The following is a 14,142-nucleotide window of genomic DNA, read 5'->3' on the forward strand; positions in this document are numbered from 1 at the left end:
GCGCGTCTTGTTTTCTCGATTTGCCAACGAAGGCATAATCGATTTGCACGTCTTTTTTGTTATGTGCGCGTCTTGTTTTCTCGATTTGCCAACGAAGGCATAATCGATTTGCACGTCTTTTTTGTTATGTGCGCGTCTTGTTTTCTCGATTTGCCAACGAAGGCATAATCGATTTGCGCGTCTTTTTTATATTGTGCGCGTCTTGTTTTCTCGATTTGCCAACGAAGGCATAATCGATTTGCACGTCTTTTTTGTTATGTGCGCGTCTTGTTTTCTCGATTTGCCAACGAAGGCATAATCGATTTGCGCGTCTTTTTTGTTATGTGCGCGTCTTGTTTTCTCGATTTGCCAACGAAGGCATAATCGATTTGCGCGTCTTTTTTGTTATGTGCGCGTCTTGTTTTCTCGATTTGCCAACGAAGGCATAATCGATTTGCGCGTCTTTTTTATATTGTGCGCGTCTTGTTTTCTCGATTTGCCAACGAAGGCATAATCGATTTGCGCGTCTTTTTTTTTTTTTTTTTTTTTTTTTTTAGCATTGTTTCCCATTAGCCCCCCGAGTTTCTCGTGTACTTGTAGAGAAGACTAGAAATTGTAATGCAGCAAGATAAAGACTTCGGGGTGAATTGTGATGCAATTATCATGCACAAATAGTCAAAAATTACATCCCTGGGCCATTGGCCTTATTGAAATTCGAGATTGTCTTAAAACCGGAAATAAAATGACATAATGAGAAAAGGGAACGGGCTTAGCCCACGACATGCAGCTGTGAGCTCTCCGGTTCTTCAATCGCTGCCTGGTCCATGACAGTCACCGTCGCTGGACCCTTCCTTCCCTGCCGTGGACGGCCTTCGTGCACCGTGGCCGCCCCGACCGTTCTCAGGACATACTCTTTTAATTTCCCGTCTTGAATCAGGGCCTCGATCTGACGCCTAAGATGGTAGCACTCGGACGTCAGATGCCCGTGATCCTGGTGGTACTCACAGAACTTATTTCGATCCCTCTTCGCGGGGTCCTTCGCAAGGGGAGCCGGACTTCCTAGCTTGTCGCGGTGTAGAGCTAGGATCCGCTCTTGCGGAGTGTTCAGTGGGGTGTACGTTGATAACGCTCGGAAGTTATCAACGTGCGACGATCTTGGATCGGAGAGGGGGAGACCGTTAGGGGCCCGGCCTCCCCTGTTCCTCTTCCTCCGAGGGTCGGGACGATCTTCGTCCTGTTCTTCGCGGTGGCGACTACTTTGTCCTCCCGACTTTCGGTCATCTCGGCCATCGAGATAGTCCTCGATCCCCATATGTGTGCGGGCTCTCGTCATCAGCTCCGCCATGTCTCGCGGGACTTGCCCGACAATGGACTTGAGGAAGTCGCTCGTGCGAACTCCCTCGGTGATCGCTGTGATGGCGTCCTTGTCATCGAAGCCCTCGACTTTGTGAGACTCCTCGGTGAAGCGAGCGAGGTATTGTCTCAATGTCTCGTCTCTCCCTTGTCGAATGGAGAGGAGGTGGGTCTTCGACTTCTTTTGTGCCACAAGCGTGGCAAAGCGAGCGAGGAAAGCCTCTCGCAAGGCCCGGAAGGACGGGATGCTCCCAGGCCTCAAACTTCGGAACCACTCAAAGCCCGACCCTGTGAGGGTCAAGCTGAAGGCTTGGCAGAGGGTGGCGTCCGTCTGCCCTTGCATCGTCATCCACGTCTCGTAGTGTTGGATGTGGAAGTTCGGGTCAGTCCGTCCATCATAGGGAGGGATGGACGGCAGTTTGAAGTTCCCCACGCAAGGCTGCGCGAGGATTTGTGCGGTGAAGGGAGAGTATGACTCCTCGATCCCTCCATACGACCTTTGCCTCCCTGATTCCCTCATCTCGATGATTTGGTTTTGGAGGCTCTGGATCATTGTGACCATATCAAGCCCGTTGGCAGGGCCAATTGTCGGGGCCACGGGGGTCACCGGTTGGCGTTCATTGGACGCTTGGTCCACGACATTGGCCTGAGGTCGGCCAAGAGTTGCGGCGGGGAGCGCATCCCTTCGAGAATTTAGCCTTTGGCGGAGATCCTCCCCTCGGGAGTTTCTCTGCGCCGTCAAGTGCTCTCTAAGGTCCACGCTTGGTGCGTGACGAGGCGAGGTCGCCCTCGGTCGGGTCGCCCGGCGAGCGCTTCGGCTATCGGCTCCATCGTCGACCAGAGTCGCTCTCTCCTCGGCGAGGGGCCGTGTCCGGCCACCTCTTGAAACCGAGGGGGCGAGTCCCCGGGACTGTGACCGTGCCTATTGTCGCGCCGAGTACAAAGGATCGGCCAACGCACCATTGGCCCTCTCGGGTCGCGCTTGAGCGAGGCTGGGGGTGGCCTCGTCGGTCCTCGACTCCTCCACGTATTCGGGGTCGGAGTAATCCTGAGCAGATCGATCCTCGACGTCGTAGCCGAGGAGATCGGCGATGAGGGAGCTGTCAACGCCGGGACGGTCAAGGAGCTCCGCGAGCCGCCGGGCCGTGTCCTCTCGGAGCTCGGCCTCGGGGTCGTTCACCGGGTCTTGGGGCTGGCTCTCGCTATCGCGAGGTTGCCCTTCAAGACGGTGCGCGAGGAGTCGGAGACCGTACCTCGAGCTCGTCGCTCGGGTACCCGCGGAGGTAGTGGGAATGTGACTCATCTCTCGAGAGTCGTGAGAACAAAGGGAGAAAACTGGTAGAGGGAATGCGTCGTCAAGGTCGAGAGATCCCCTCCTTCTAGCGCCAAAATGTTGTCGCTGTTTTTCGGACAACGATTTAGGAGCCAAAGACGGTTAGACCCAAGGCCGGACCAAGTGGTCTCGTCTTGACTCGAGCGTGTCGGACCCGGTGTCCCGGGTCGTCCCTTAGCTGTGGATGTCCCTCGAGTTCGTCAAAGTACCTGAAAAGGAGTAGAGAACACGTGAACTACAAAGGGGAAACAGGGGGGGTGCCCCTGTTTACCTCTCCGACGCTCAACATTAGTGTGATTGAGGTGGAGTATAGAGGTTTTAGGGGTGTTTAGAGGTCGAGACTTGAGAGAAACGAGCGAGGTACGAGTTCGACAGCGTTTCAGTACTCAAATTCGGATTACCTGGGTCAAGGGAGAGACCCTCATATTTATAGGCAGCCAAGGGGTGGTTTGAAGACCCCTTGGCCGAGTGAGCAAGGTTGGGCCGGCCATGGAGAGCCGGCCATGGAGGAGGGCCGGCCTTGGAGGGCCGGCCATGGAGAGCCGGCCTTGGGCGAGGGCCAGCCTTGGAGAGCCGGCCGGCCATGGAGAGCCGGCCGGCCATGGAGGAGGGCCGGCCTTGGAGTGCCGGCCATGGAGGAGGGCCGGCCTTGGAGTGCCGGCCATGGAGGGCCGGCCTTGGGCGAGGGCCGGCCTTGGAGTGCCGGCCATGGAGAGCCGGCCGGCCATGGAGGAGGGCCGGCCTTGGAGTGCCGGCCATGGAGGGCCGGCCTTGGGCGAGGGCCGGCCTTGGAGTGCCGGCCATGGAGAGCCGGCCGGCCATGGAGGAGGGCCGGCCTTGGAGTGCCGGCCATGGAGGGCCGGCCATGGGGGAGGGCCGGCCTTGGAGTGCCGGCCATGGAGAGCCGGCCGGCCATGGAGGAGGGCCGGCCTTGGAGTGCCGGCCATGGAGGGCCGGCCTTGGGCGAGGGCCGGCCTTGGAGTGCCGGCCATGGAGAGCCGGCCGGCCATGGAGGAGGGCCGGCCTTGGAGTGCCGGCCATGGAGGGCCGGCCTTGGGCGAGGGCCGGCCTTGGAGTGCCGGCCATGGAGAGCCGGCCGGCCATGGAGGAGGGCCGGCCTTGGAGTGCCGGCCATGGAGGGCCGGCCATGGGGGAGGGCCGGCCTTGGAGTGCCGGCCATGGAGGAGGGCCGGCCTTGGACATGGCCGACTGACCTTTGGGCCGGCGACAGGCCGGTCAAGCATATGGCCGGCCATTGGCCGGCTGAGCATATGGCCGGCCACTGGCCGGCCGACCCTCGGCCCGGCCATTGGTTTGGGCCGGCCAAAGGCCGAGGCAAGGGTTCGCCCCTCGAGGCCTTGCATCGGTCGCGTGGGTCGAAGTGACGCCTTAGTCCCCGTCGGTCCGAGACGGACCAACAACATATAGCAAACTTAAAAGCACTTTTTCCAAAAGATTGGAATCCTAACTTTTCCATCTCGTGTACGAAATCTAAAATCGCTTTTGAAGTTTTTTGTAAAAACAATTTTTCCAAACACCGGATAAGCAGTTTAGTTTTTTCTAAAAACAAAAACATGGCTTTTTAATCCCCACCAAACGCAGTTATTGTTGTTTTTTTTTTGTTAAGGTTAGGTTCAATTGATCACTTTTTATGCTAGAGAAATTTTATTTTCTAGACCTGAAAGTAATGAAAATATCTCAATTAGACCCACTAGTTAAAAAATATCAAAAATTGGACTTTTGTACCAATTTCGGACAAAAATACCCTTGCAAGACCATATAACCCCTTTTGACAAAAAATTCATTCACTACTTATTGAAAATCTCTCATTCTCTCTCATTTTCTCATCATTTCGAGTATCCAATTTGTTGAATTCCGTCAAAATGGGTAAGTATGCTTCTTCATTCATCTTTTATAACTTTTGTGATATAGTTTGTGTAGAATAAAAAAAAGTTGACAGATGTAGGTTAAACTTTCCATTTGACGTTATTTCCGATGAAATTCAAGCATAAAATCCGACCGATTTCGATAAATCCGACCACTCCGACAACTCCAACCGGTTCCGACCCTTTCCGACCATTTCCCACCACTCCGATTAAATCCGACCAAATCCGATGAGTTTTGTACAAATCCTATGGTCTCAGATTGGTTTTATGTTTAATGTAATTTAATGTATTTTTGTGATATTTCTTGCACTTTTATTGATGGTTAACGGCACGTCGGAGAGAATCGGAGACTTATACCTGTTCAAAAACGCGAGAACATTTCCGCTTGAAGTTTCGAAAGAGATGACGTACATGGAGTTAGTCGACAAGGTGTACAAGAGAGTCGATATAGACAGATCAAAGTATGACTTAAAGTTTGAAGTTCCATATGAGACGGGTAATATGTCGATTGAGCCTGCTTTGTTGAATGACGATATTGACGTTAAGTATTATACGAAGTATAAAAGTCGTAGAAGTTATGCACTTTGTGTAACTTTGGTATCAGAAGAAATCAGAGCGTTAACTCTAAAAAGAGTAGATAAAGAGAAAAATGTATTGAATGAAGAATTGCCTCGCGTTGAACTCAACAAGAGACGACAGAATCTGATTATCAATGACCGAGATGATGTTCCTAAGTTCAATAGTCGAACAAATGACCGAGATGATGAAGTATACAAGCGTGACAGAGATGACTACCACCACAACGATCGAGATGATGAACACAAAAGTGACGGGGGTGTTGAAGACAAGTTTGACGAAGATGATGGACACAACAGTGACAAAGGAACAGAATTTGAAGAGTTAGCGAACACTGAAGAATATGAAGATTTTGTAAAACATTTTACAGTACCATCGGGACACGGTGAACCATCGGACACGGTGAACCATGGGGACATGGTGAACCATCGGGACACGGTGAACCATCAGGACACGGTGAAGCGTCACTTGACCCTAGTAAAGTTTTATCACCAACGGATTGCGTGCCTTACTCATGGAAAGCATGCGATTTCACAGCCGATGATTTTGTCGAGGAAGAACGTAATGAGAATGAGATGTACTTATATTCTTAAATGAAAAATATTATGTTATATGTATTATAACTGTTGAATGCAATATGTAGCGCAAAACATATATACCTTGGGAAGAAGTTTGAGTCCAACAGATGAAGCAAGAGATTCACGTTTTTGCTCTAAAAAATAATTTCGAGTTTAGAGTGAAATCGTCATCGAAAAGGAAATGGTATGTCATATGCAAAAATGAGTTGTGCACTTGGATGCTGAGGGGTATTGTGCTGGCTCTGATTTATGGCAGATTACATCCTACAAGAGTAGACATTCTTGCGCGTGTGTTGTTCGAACAGAAGGCATAGAGGAGCTGAACCTTGTTGCAATGGTGCCCACAAGAAGAGTAGTAGTCTTTACTTATATATATTTGATGTAATTAACTCTCACGAAGTCTCTTGCTTGTAACTGCTGAATCATTCATAAAAGTTGAAACATTAATTCATTATTCCTTGTCTATTTGAAGCTTTATGATAAACTATAGTCTTTAGTCCTTAAACAAACATAACAACATATGAAGAGACAAATGTAGATTTGCATGAACAAACTCTTCATGGTTTGCTTAAAACAATATATTCGCAATCTAATGATCAAAGGACTATTGATCTCAGTACGATTTTTAGGAGAATCTATGATGTCAGGTTATGGGGCATAGATAGTTGGAGACTCTACAGTTCTTCTACGTATCTTATGAATGTACTGAATTGACCGGTGCACTTCTAGGGACAAAATAAGGACAAATCATTTAACCTCTTATGTCTCGAGGTCATTACGTATGAATTGCATAATGCTTACCTTAATCTTGAAATCAGACATGTCATTTCATAGCTTACGTATTCTCATTTGAGAAAGAGTTCGGACTCACTATATGAGTCTGAACAGAACCTATTGGTGAGGTACTAAGTTATGAAGATGTCATGAATAACTTTGTGAAGATCTCATAGATATGGAATTCATGTACAAGATTGTTGAAATGCAATGTATATCACCTCATGCTTTGTTCCTTGGAATGTGAATAAATGAACTGGCCAGTGTCCAAATTGAGTCCTGACTCTTTTGGATGAATCAATGTGACTTGTTAGCTTCTCGTCAATACATTATTTCTAACTTATTCACAAGCGACAAAGGAGTTGAGGAAATAACAGCTAGAAGGGTAAAATGGTAATTTTGTAAATCCCGACTAGCTGATGATATTCATGAAGGGTAAACATAGATAATATTCAGCGGATCCACTCATCACAATTAAGTTGAATTCTTGAGTAGAAAATAAATTCATCTAAACCGAGATATTCTCAGTGTCAACTCTTTAGTGGAGTAAGTTGACATTAAGCTAAACTTGGAAAATGTTAGTGAAGTTTTGAGTCGAAGTATGTTAGGTCAAGCTTTGTTCATTTGGATCCATGAGGTCACTGTCACAAGTCATTTCGAGTAGGATTATTAAACTAGAAGCTAAGTCAAAACAAGAACTAGACAAGTTTTATGAAAATTATCTAAAGGGTATTTTTGTCTTTTTTGACATAGGATGGAATGAATGTCAATAAATAAGTTTTTTTGCACTGTCATATGATGACAATAAATTATTTCACACGGCCATGATAAGTCAATTTGGCCTTGATGATTAATTTCGGTTCATGGAATTTTACTTGAAAATTCTTAATGGGCTTTTCTTATGTTGTCATGAACAAATGAAGAAACATCTAGAAGCTCCTTTTAGAAGACCTTGAACATCCATAACAAGAGAGAAAAGAGAATTATTTTGTGCTTTGATGTATGAAGATACTTGTCGAAAGAAAAAGAGGAAACAAATATCCTCTAGAAGGAAATGTTTCAAACGTCCAAGGAGAGAGCAAGACAAAAGACGAAACAAATCCAAGGACTTGCATGGTAAGGCTTGGACGTGTGACATGAGGAAAGAGAGCAAATATTTGTTCATGAATATGTGATATTCTATAGCGAAGAAGAAACTACCTTTTGAAGGTAATCCTTCTCCTATAGAGCCCTCATTCTCATTGTTTCTCATCCCAAAATTTAAGAGATTGAGAGCTTCTCTCTCTAAGATTGGCCGCCCACTTCTCTCTCTCTCTCTCTCTCTCTCTCTCTCTCTCTTCCCTTTTCGTTTTTATTTTGGCACACAGGTCCACATTTGACCTAGCGTTTTTGTTTTAGCTCTTCGACTCTAAGACTTGTTCTTGAATCGTTGTGTTTAAAAGTGCCCACACACTAATTCCTTCTTACCTCAAGTGATTTATGTGATAAAAACTTTCGTGGTTACTTGAATTCCTGAAGAACGAAGAAAGACGAGCTGCGTGGGGAGACAAGCGATTCAACCTTCACAAGCTTCTCAACGTTCAAGCTCCAATCGAGGTTGGTACCGAGTAAAATTAAATGTAGTTTTAAAATTTTAAATTATATGTTCATGCACTTTGTCTAGGTTGTAAAAACGTTTTACGAGTTTTTAAAGAAATTTTTATATTCCACCGCTTGCTAGAAGCGATAAAACTTTTCTAAACCCTAGATCTATTCCAACAAATGGTATCAGAGCTACGGTCAAAGTTAAGCATGTACATATGATTAAAACTATGACCTTGAAAATCGTTTTCGAAAGATTACTCGTTTCTTCACAAGTTAGAATTGTTTTCTTACATTTTTTTAAATTTATTGCTCATGTCTTTAAATTAAAAATCATGTTGATTTTTATGGCCTTGGGATGTTACTAAAACACATTAGAATCAGTTCTAAAAGTTTTTAATTTTTTCATGATGAAAAATATGTTTTATTAAGTTTGAGAAATTTCGAGTAATTTCATGACGTGTTATATTGTGTTGCTAGTTTTGTTTGTTTACTCGTTTCGTTTAACATTTTTTATTATTTACTTTTATACTATGTTATTATCATGTTAATAAGACACATATAAAGCTTTAACAACTCTCTAAAACGTTCCGTTACACTCGTTTTTTTTGCACTTAAATCCGGACTTTAATTATTTCCAGTTTTCTTCGAGCTCGAGAAAAACCTACGGTAAAAGTGGCATAACTCTCTGCTCTGAATTCGAAATTTATTGATTCTTGAATCAAATTAAATTTCTATTTGTCCTTGCGAAGACTGTGGGATCCGTGACACTGTCTTTTTAAGACCGCATTTTAAATTTGAATAATGTTTATTATGTTCCTTCCTTTGGGAAAAATGTAATATCTGTTGCTCGAGTTTTTGAGGAAGATTATTGTTTAAAGTTTATAAAGAATGGAATTCATATTTCTTTTCAAATTCTTTTGTCACTGATGCATGTATGAAGAATGCTCTTTTCTACATCTATCCCATGCAATGTTCTCCTTTAGATACTGAAATAGATAACGATCTAGTTAGGGAACCAAATAGGATCAAACTTTCTGATTCCTCCGATCTAATAAAATCAACATATCTCTGGCACTTAAGACTTGGTCATATCAGTCTAGACAGGATTAAGAGACTTGTGAGGGATTGTCCACTCTAAGCCTCTGCAATAGGTTCACTACCTACTTGTGAATCTTGTATAAAAGGAAAAATGACTAAGCGGCCTTTCTTAACTAAGGGTCGAAGAGCCACTGAGTTGCTGAAACTTCTGCATTCTGATGTATGTGGTCCGCTCAGTACACAGGCATGGGGAGGATACATATACTTTCTTACCTTTATCGATGATTACTCAAGATACGATTTTGTCTATTTGCTCAAGCACAAATCCGCGACCTTTAACATATTTAAGGTCTTTCGGGCTTTAGTGGAAAAGAAAAGTGGCAAACAGATCAAAACCCTTCGATTTGATCGAGGTGATGAGTATATGTCTGGAGAGTTCGATGACTTTCTTAAAGAAGAAGGTATCGCTTCTCAGCTTATAGCACCTGGCACACCTCAACAAAACGGAGTGTCAGAGAGAAGGAACCGAACTCTAATGGAGATTGTTAAATCGACGATGAGCTACTCATCACTCCCTGTTTCCTTTTGGGGATATGCCCTCGAAACAGCCGCCTACATTCTGAACCAAGTTCCGTCTAAAATGGTTCCTGGTACTCCTTATGAACGATGGACTGGCCGTAAAGTAAATCGAGGCCACATCCGAATTTGGGGTCGCCCTGCACATGTGCTAAGGAAAAAGACTAGCAAGTTGGCTAGTAGGTCAGAATTGTGTCTGTTCGTTGGATATCCAAAGGAAACCAAAGGTTTCACATTCTACATTCTTGAGGACGACAAGACTTTCGTTAGCACGAACGCTCGTTATCTTGAGGTGGACTTCATGAAAGATGTAAAACCTATAAGCAAAATTGTGCTTCAAGAAAAGTTGGGTGAGGATGCCTCTATCTCATCAGTAAGAACTGATCTTACCCCAACTGAAACACAACCTAACTCATCAGAACTTTGTCAAGTAGTACTTCGACGTAGTTGGAGGGTTACTCAAAATCCTGACAGGTACATGTCTTACAGAGATACTCTCGTTTCCGTCTCCGACATAGATGACCCAGTTTCTGTTGTCAATGGTGCCCACAAGAAGAGTAGTAGTGTCTATTTGTGTACATTTGATGTAATATAGTCTTACGAAGACTCTTGCTTGTAATTGCTTATTCGTTAATAAAAAGTTGAAACGTTCATTCAATCTTCCTTGTCTGAAGCTTTATGATAAAACCCTAGTCTTTTAGTCCATAAACAAACTTAACAACTTACGAAGAGACAAATGTAGATTTGCATGAACAAACTCTTCGTAGTTTGCTTAAAACGATATATTCGCAATCTTAGGGTCAAAGGACTATTGACCTCAGTATGATTGTTAGAAGAATCTATGATGTCTGGTTATGAGGCATTGAGAGTTGGGGACTCTATAGTTCTTCTAGGTATCTTCCGAAGATACTGAATTGACCAGTGCACTTCTAGAGACAATATAAGAACAAACCATTTAACCTCTTATGTCTCGAAGTCACTATGTATGAATTGCATCATGCTTACCTTAATCCTGAAATGAGACATGGCATTTCACACCTTAGTATTCTCATTTGAGAAAGTCAAAGTTCGGACTCACTATGTGATTCCGAACAAGGCCTATTGGTGAAGTACTAAGTTGTGAGTCTGTCATGAGTAACTTTGTGAAGTTCTCATAGATATGGAATTCATGTACAAGATTGCTGAAATGCAATGTATGTCACCTCATGCTTTGTTCCTTGGAGTGTGAATAAATGAACTGGCCAGTGTCCAAATTGAGTCCTGACTCTTTTGGATGAAACAATGTGACTTGTTAGCTCCTCGTCAATACATTGTTTCTAACTTATTCACAAGCGACAAAGGAGTTGAGGAAATAACAGCTAGAAGGGTAAAATGGTAATTTAGTAAATCCCGACTAGCTGATGACATTCATGAAGGGTAGCATAGATAATATTCAGTGGATCCGCTCATCATAATTAGGTCGAATTCTTGAGTAGAAAACAAATTCATTTGAACCGAGAGATTTTCAGTGTCAGCTCTTTAGTGGAGTCAGTTGGCATTAAGCTAAACTTGGAAAAGGTTTGTGAACTTTTGAGTCCAAGTGTTTAGCTAAAGCTTTGTTCATTTGGGTCCATGAGGTCACTGTCACGAATCACATCGATAGGAATAGTTAAACTGGAAGCTAAGTCAAAACAAGAACGAAAATAGTGAAAAGGGTATTTTTGTCTTTTGAGACAAACGATGAAATGAATGTCAATAAATTTTTGACAAGGTCATTTTATGACATGTTTCACTCGGCCATGACTTGATCATTGGGCCTTGTGAATTAATTTCATTTCATAAGAATTTTATTGAAAATTCTTATTGGGCCTTTTTCATGTTGTCATGAACAAATGGAAAAGCTTCTAGGAGCCCATTCTAGAAGACATAGGCGCCCAACATACCCAACCAAGAGAGAATATTTTGTGCATGAATGTATCAAGATACTTGCCAAAAGAAAAAGAGGAAACAAATTTGCATGAGGATGCTTTAGGGTAATCGGCCAAGTGAGAGACAAGGCAAGGCCTTGAACAAAATTGGAAACAAATCAAGGCTTCTAGAAGCCTTGTTTGGCCGAGTTTCTCAAGTGGGAAAGAGGCAATATTTGCTCATGAATATGTGATATTCTATAGAAGAGGAAACTACCTTATTGAAGGTAAAGCCTCTCCTATAAATAGGAGCCTCATTTCCTCACAATTCATTCATCCAAGTTTAAGAGATTTGAGAGACTCTCTCTCTAGAACTTGGCCGAAGTCCTCTTCTCTCTCTCTCTAGTTTATTTTCGGTTTTCTCTTGTCTTGGCACCTAGGTCCTCACTCGACCTAGTCTTTAGCTCTGCGACTTTGAGACTCGTTCTTAAGTCGTAGTGTTTAAAAGTGCCCACTCACTGATTCCTTCTTTTCGAGTGATTTAGTGATAGAAACTTTCGTGGTTGCTCGAGTTGCCGAGGAAAGAAAGAGAGACGTGCTGCAAGGGGAGACGAGCGTTGCAACTTTCCAAAAGCTTCTACAAGGTTCAAGCTTCAAGAAAGGTTAGTAACTTTAATAGCTCATATTAGTTTTTATTTACATGTACATGCTCTTGTCTAGGTTAGTAAAAACTAGTTTTACTTAAAAAGAAAATTTTTAAAATTCCGCCGCTTAACGAAGCGTTAAACTTTTTCTTAAACCCTAGATTGATTCCAACAAATGGTATCAGAGCTATGGTCAAAGGAATGCATGTGCATGTTTTTAAATTATGAGCTTGAAAATCGTTTTCGAAAGTTTACTAATTTTGTGACAAGTTAGAATTGTAATCTTAGATTTTTTTTAATTTATTGCTCATGTCATTAAATTAAAAAGCATGTTGATTTTCTATGAGTTTGGGATGATGTTAAAACACATTAGAATCAGTTCTAAAAGTTTTTAATTTTTTATATTGAAAAACGTGTTTTAAAGGTTTGAGATTTTTCGAGTAAATTTTGTGACTAGTTTTATTTTCTTGCTAGTTTCGTTTATTTACTTGAAATCGTTTTATGCATGTTGTTATTTCTTTTATTCTATGTTATTACCCTGCTAATAAAATACAAATAAAAGCTTTAAACAACATCTTAAAACGTTCCGTTACACTAGATTCTTTTTCGCACCTAAAAGGACGAAGCTTTAATTTATTTCTTTTTCTTCGAGCTGGAATGTAAACCCACATTAAAAGTGGCATAACTCTCTGCTCAGAAATCTAAATTTAATGATTCTTGAATCAAATTAAAGCTCTGTCTGTCCTCTGTCCAATGCCACCGGTTTCGGCTGAAAAGGACATCGGAGCCGCCAGATATGGCGATTTTACTCCGAGGTGCGCGGCTGTCTGAAACTCCAGTTTTTTAGAAATCCGGATTTTCAAACCCCACTACCATGAGTTATAGAACTCTAATGAGAAAATTTTCTTGAGCAAAAATGTTTTTCATATGATTATAAACATGATGTGTAAAGATTAAAAGTTTTGATTTTTGAAAGATTAATTGAAATTGAATTTTTACAAAACTAGTTTGAATTTTGAAAAACCGTTTTCACTTTCAAACTTGAAAATATTTTGTCATCCAAATCAAATAAGTTTTCAAAATGTTTTCAAAACTATATCTGTATCACATATGTTCAAAATCTATATGCTCTTGAAATTTTGAGTGGGAGGTCTCCTTGTAGACAAGCCGAAAAATAAAAGGATGTGTAATCTCAAACTCTCAAGTGTTCGAGTGAGTTGAAGTTCACACTTCCCTCACGCACTTTCCCGAAATAGAAAATAGGAAAAGATCGAGTATGTCCCTTGTGCCTTTATGCACTAATACTGCTCTGAACATGTCGATCTAGGATTCTCTTCTAGTTGTCCGCTCTGTCGCTCTCTAACTAGGAAATTTGTTTCCGAACTTATAAGAGTGGATGAACCAACTCCAAAAACTAAGTGGGAGGGTTATATTCGTTGTTTGTAACCCGCGATCCCCAACACTAGTGAAAGATGCAATAACGTGGGACTAAGAGCCGCTCTTGCGACCCTCACTTAAATGTGAGTACTCCAAGGCGTTATTGCTTCGATCATTGTTCAATGAGCTACGTCCGAGAGTGATGCAATGATGGCAAGGCCTCCCCTTGGGGGATTGTTTTTCAAAGCTGATCTTTTGGACTAAGTGGTTGGTTGCACACTTAGGCTCAATCCCTAGTATCCTCCCTTGAGGCTCTGCGAAAGGATGTGAGTGATCAAACCAATTTACAAGGTGGCTAGTCAAAATAGATGTATTGACATCTTGGCTTAGCATTAATGATGTGTCATTTACTTATAAATGGAGATTTTTTGCGGCCTTCTCTTGAGGGAGTAAATTATCGTTTGGTTTATAACACCTTTGGGTTTTACAAAAGTCTTAATGAAACTTAAATCCTAAACCAAAGACTAATCATAAACTTGTTTCAACTTTTATAGGCAA

The sequence above is a fragment of the Urtica dioica genome, chromosome 3 (genome assembly GCF_054948205.1).
Source record: "Urtica dioica subsp. dioica isolate 48M chromosome 3, U.dioica_male_clone48M_v1_H2, whole genome shotgun sequence".
In the NCBI taxonomy this organism is placed as follows: Eukaryota; Viridiplantae; Streptophyta; class Magnoliopsida; order Rosales; family Urticaceae; genus Urtica; species Urtica dioica.